This window comes from Triticum urartu, chromosome 7 (assembly GCF_003073215.2).
Source record: "Triticum urartu cultivar G1812 chromosome 7, Tu2.1, whole genome shotgun sequence".
Classification (NCBI taxonomy): domain Eukaryota; kingdom Viridiplantae; phylum Streptophyta; class Magnoliopsida; order Poales; family Poaceae; genus Triticum; species Triticum urartu.
The window spans coordinates 44,988,556-44,994,375 of NC_053028.1; the positions used below are offsets into that span (position 1 = coordinate 44,988,556).

At 42.4% G+C, this 5,820-nt stretch overlaps 1 long non-coding RNA gene across 2 annotated transcripts; it reads right to left on the reverse strand.

Annotated features, from left to right (window-relative positions):
• Nucleotides 1–2,389: 2,389 nt before the first annotated feature.
• On the reverse strand, nt 2,390–4,053 carry LOC125523547. 2 transcript variants are annotated; one of them, XR_007290287.1, is made up of 3 exons: nt 3,939–4,053; nt 3,241–3,342; nt 2,390–2,793 (listed from the first exon to the last, which is right to left on the reverse strand). It is a non-coding gene; the product is annotated as an uncharacterized LOC125523547 (long non-coding RNA). The 2 variants fall into 2 exon arrangements; XR_007290288.1 differs by having other exon boundaries at nt 2,696–2,805.
• Nucleotides 4,054–5,820: the final 1,767 nt, after the last annotated feature.

Sequence of the window (5,820 nt, forward strand, 5' to 3'; positions counted from 1 at the left end):
CATCAAACTATGTTGTGTTCAATTTTGGCCAAGTTTACACATGTACACATTTCTAGGACAAATCGATCCAGTCTTGCTTTCCTATAAGATTTGCATGCAGATCAAGCTGGTATATGCAGAACCTAGCTTGTGTACCTAGCTATAGGAAACTTAATGAGCTTGAGCTTTGCACAGCAACACACATGCACACACCGAGGAGGAAACTGAAAAGCGTACAAACGAGTCGTTCTTCATTGTATTTGGTTAGGATCCAAGCAGGGCCGGATAGCGGCCGCCCTCCATGCCAATTACAGGAAGGCCCTCCACACAAATACACTCGGGTGCCTTAGAAAAACTCTCCTTTAATTAGGGGGTTTCTTGGCTTTTTCTTCAACAATCACCAATTAGCAATTTCACCTAATCTCCTTTAATACTTGTTTTCTTAAACGCCCTCTTTTAAATTTATGCAGCAAGCATGGCATTATGAATCTCATTAATTTCTCACAAGTTAATTAGCCCGAATTTCGTCTAATTAGTCCACATAGGACGCACCGCATCATATTTTTTCCTTCCTTCCAGTATAATTAGCGCCGACGTAGTATGGATATTCCTTACTTCCTATTTTAATTGGCCCACCATATTTCTTCCTTCCTTCTTTCTTCATTTCCTTTTAATTAGCCCACATAGTATGGATGCATATATCTTTCCTTCCTTGGACTCATTTTCATTCCTTCCTTAGCCGACTTATCAAGCTGGTTGATAAAGTGTAACTCTAAGACGTATATATGTTGGTGCTTTCAGTTGTAAGGAGGCGAGGTGGTACTATTGAATAAGAAAAGTAAACGTCTTGAGTACAAATGAGCTCATATTGCTTAGTTGGTAGGTGTGTATGGTATGGGTTGAGAGATCGCGAGTTCAATTCCTGACGCAAGTAATTGTCCTTTTTTGCCAAAATATCTGACCAGGCCCACCTTGGCCCATGCGGGGATGCACAAAATAAGCTATGTGCGGCCCATGCGGGGAATTTTGGTTGAGACGGACGGACGGAACGAAGACCAACAAAAATTAGGGAGTAACCAATTAGTACCACCTCGCGTATATATTTTATATTTATAAACTGAAAGCGTAAATTCACGAAAAGAAGCGTATTATGACGGTGAACCCACGGAGTCAATCCGTGCTTTATTATTATAAAATAATTAATGTACTGTGTGTTGCACCGGGCGAAAAAAGGGGCACCACCTACTTTATGTGTCATTGTGCATCATTTTTTTATATCCAGTTTTAATAAATTTCGATGAAAAGTTGAATGTGAAAATTTCCTAATTTTTAATAAAAGTTGACACTTACATAAAAATTGGAAAACTTTCTCAAGAAGAGTTAACGGTCTTTATGAAATTGGAACATTTCTCTGAAAAAGAACATTTTTGAATAGATGTTTTTCTTAAAAGAACGTTCTTCAGGAATAGGAATGTTTTGTTTTTTGAGGGGTAAGAACATTTCTCTCAAAAATATATATTTCAGAATGTTTTGTTTTTTGAAAAAATAAATTTTATTTGCAATTTTTCTTTGCACTATTTGGGCTTGGCCCAAACATACGGAGTTGGCCTACATAAACAAGAAGACACACCATCGTTGCTAGACGAACTGCACACACTATCTCTATTCACGTTCCCCGTTTCACTATCCCTAGTAAATGTTGCCGCCAGCCGCCGTATCGCGCGCTGCTCTCCACCAGCATAGATCGCCGTTTTCTTCTGTGGCGAATCCCCGGCGACGCCTTGCCATGTTGCCTCGTTGTTCTAGATCGACACCGTCTGTTCGGGTCTCTGGTTTGGCGTCGACCTGGACGAGGTTCTGCCTCTTTGTGTGATGCAATGGTCGGCGTGGATCGAGCAAAAAATACTTGTGCGTTGCAACGATTAAACAAATCCTTACACACATTTAGCACTATATTGTGCTATCACTTCTCTTTTTCATCATCGGGGGCCATGTTGTCCACCCATTCACAACAAACGTGATCAAGCTCAACCGTCCATGTCGTCTAGAGTCGAAACAATGGTCCATCTTCAACTCCGACACCACGCACACACGTCATCCAACACAATACGGCGTAGCCGAACCGGAGCAAGTCCACACCAACCCAGAGGCATCGCCAGAGAAGTACATCGCCTTGGGCATGGTGGTCATCGAGGCATTCTTGCCGTCCGAGCACACTGGCCCAGATCAATTCTGTCGGCGAGAATTCTCATAACTAAAATCAATAGAAAGGATAGCTGGATGAATTGTTTTGTAGGAAATCAAACACGCTTCAACCAGAAAAGATAGGTCAGCTAATAGCTAGCTTTGTGGTACATTGCAACTTGCAAGCTATCGTACTGAAAAACTGAATATATTCTGATATCTGCATCCACGGGGGAGATAAAACTTGCTAACCAGCACAACACATCATTTTTTATGACTAAAGGGCCAGCAACCGAGGAGGAACAATCTTGTTTGTGCTTAATGATGGTTCCTGAACTTCATGGAGCAAATTGACGAGGTGTTGATTGCTGGATTTGGTCTAAAGAGGCACGCCGTGGGAGATATCCCTGGTGTCCAGGTTCAAGGTTGTCTTGGTATCTGGTGTCAGGTTCAGGCAACCATCATTAGGCACAAACAAGATTGTTCCTCCTCAGTTGTTTGCTTTCTCTTAACAGTTGTCAGCAATCTTTGCCATGTGGTTGGTGTTGCAGCACATGCCTAGACGCAGGGTGTGAAGCACCTCCCTGTCTGGATGCTCCTGGACAGAATGAATGGTAAACATAGTTTACGCTGCAAATAAGACTAAACAAGAATCAAACAATATTTTCTCATGTTGATGAAGCGCTAAGGGATATAAATTCTGGGCACCATAATTTCTTTCCTTATTTGATTTACCATTCATCTTAAAACATGATAAATTTGACGTTATAGTAAAAATAAAGCATAGTACAAATTGCAAACTTTTAATGGGAAGAAAAATAAAAAAGTTTCTTCAGTTTTTGGACAACTTTCTCACATTTCCTCTGGACCTTGCTATCTAATATTTTATTTCAAGTACAATTCAGACACATGAAACATCATGCAGTTCATTCACAAATTTTACTTCAGAAATTATTTGAAAATAAAATGTGCCTCGGCTGATGCAAAAAGTGAAATGTATGAAAATATAACTTCATAGAGGATAGTGTCAATATAAAAATTACATCCCAATAACTTTTTAAAAACACATAACAGTACCAGAAAAATCAGATCGTTCCTTCTAGGAAGGTGATATTCGTGCCCTTCTTCCGCCCCAGCTTCACATCGACCGTCGAGATCTCCTCCACCGTGATCGTCTTTCTACACATAGCCGCCATGAGCAAGTAGCGTTTAGTGTTTATTTTAGCAACCAAAATCAGTTTCTTATTTTATTAAAGACATGCATCAAAATTGACAGTAAATAATCCAGAGACCGAGCAGGCTAAAATAAGAACCGTCCAAATCAATAAGACATGGCTGAACTATTTGATTGAAGTAACAAAGATATTGCAGTGCAAATAATCTAGCTTTAGAATAGATAATGAACGATGGTGACTGCCGCTGCAGTCTACTAAAGAAATCAAACAGACCCAACCGGTCAACTACAAATTTCGCAGGATTAATCTCTGGAACATATGTACCTCATACTGAGGTTAAATAATTCAGAATGATTGAGTGAGCTAAAATCTGAAGACGGCTTAAGATTATTGAAAACTGCCCAAATCAATAATACAACTAAATTGTCAGATGGAACCAAAAGGAAATTGTATTTGTCAAGTTTAATCTGGACCAACTAAGATAGTCTTCAATATTCAAGAATGTATCGGATCTTGATTCTTAATCAGCGATAACAAATGACCACATGCATACAACAGAGGGAAGGAGAAGATACTCACAGGGAAGGAGAAGATACTCACATGTGTACCCACTTGAATTTCCTGCAAGTAAGAAAGGGTAGGGAACAGAATTACTGCAGAAGGATTCAAATGGATGAACTGAGCGGTTAAATCTTCCTGGTTATTGTCAATCACAACCAGGGCCGGCCCTGTGTTTTGGGAGGCCCTAGGCGAACTCGACGACATGGGCCCTCTAAGTCCTAAGACCATATATATATATATATATATATATATATATATATATATATATATATATCTGTGGGTGTGTGTTTGCATGATACATATATATAACTTCATTTGCATAATACTAAAAGTAAACTTTCAACCACACAAGTTTAGTTTGAAATTTGACTACAATAGTTATTGGACAATGCAAAATAAAACAAACGTGACATGATTACCTCAAATAGGAAACAAATTTATTTGCTCCTCTGTATACTTTCACAATCTTCATTGACCTTAACATCTGAATTTTCATGCTCGGGATTAGTTCCTTGCCTATGTTCTTCACTGACATCAACAATACTTGAAGATGTAAAATACTTTGTCAAAGAACCCTTCAGTGGTTGAATTTTCAGATGTATTTCTTTCTTTCTTTTTCTTTTTTCAGCACCCGACAAATGCTTCTTAGGCAACATGGCATGCTAATGTCCTAATATTACGAAGCAAAGGGTAGACAACGAATAAGAAATTTATAGATCGGATGATCAGAACCCTAAACATGTACACAAAATGACAAAAAATTAGGATGGTTGAATACATACTATGAAAGATTGAATTAGAAAATTATACATCAAAAAATAGATACTCCATGGGATGAATCATGGATGAATAGTTCAATATACGTACTAAAGAAACTACTGAAATTGGAGATGGATGAATGGATTAAGAACATCCGAACATGGATATTGTGTACGGCGTTCGCATACATATGTATTGCCGTATTGCTCGAAGGCCGAGTTGTCGGATTGCTGCGTGCCGCGGCGGCAACGAGCGGCTGAGGCACCAAGCGAGGAACGACGAAGCGACGGGCTGATGAGACAACGAAGAAGAACCGACGAGCGACGAATGGGAAAAGTTAGATTTTTTTCGAGAAGAAAGGAAAAGCCAGACATTCCGATTGATTTGTTTCACATGTGCGCGTGCATCGAGTGGCGGTGACTTGCGTGCGCGACGCTTCGCTACGCATTACCAGGCGATCCGATGGGGCGAGCCCATCTTGCTTTCTTCCTCTCATAATTTTTCCCTTGTCTATTTATTTGCTGGGCTATACTATATGTGTACTACATCCTGGGCCCCCCTCCGGCCTGAGCCCTAGGCCATCGCCCCTCTGCCCATGCCCCAGGGCCGGCCCTGATCACAACATCGACCAGAATAGGCGGCAAGGTTGAGACTCAGTGGGGTTGGGAGCAGTAGGGCGGCAGGGCTGGTTTCTTGGATGGGCCGCTCGGTGTGGCTGTCGAGGAGTAGAGGCCATATCGTAGAGCATCTGAAGGCAGGGAGCTAGCGAGGAGATGAAGGCGAGATGAACCGGCCGCTCGCTGCTACCGAGTCGCCGCCATCGCCTACCTGTACTCGGAGCCGCCGCTGCCACCGGCTGACTGCTCTCTCCTTGTCAACCCCCCTCCTCCTCTCCCGGTTAGGCGTCTAGATATGGCTCGGCGAGGGAGGGAGCGGCGAGGATGGTGGTGGTAGATGGCCGTAGCGGCGAGGGAAGGGGGGTCCGACCTGCCACCGGCCGCCTCTGGTGCGAGGCGAGGTGAGTCGGACGGAGGGTTGGCCTGCTTCCGGCCGCCTCCGGTGCGAGGCGAGGCTAGTTGGGCGCGGGCGTGTGCGAGAGGATGCGGGCGACCCTTTTTTTCACGGGAACCATTATTCTACTTAGCGACGTCACTGCGGGTTA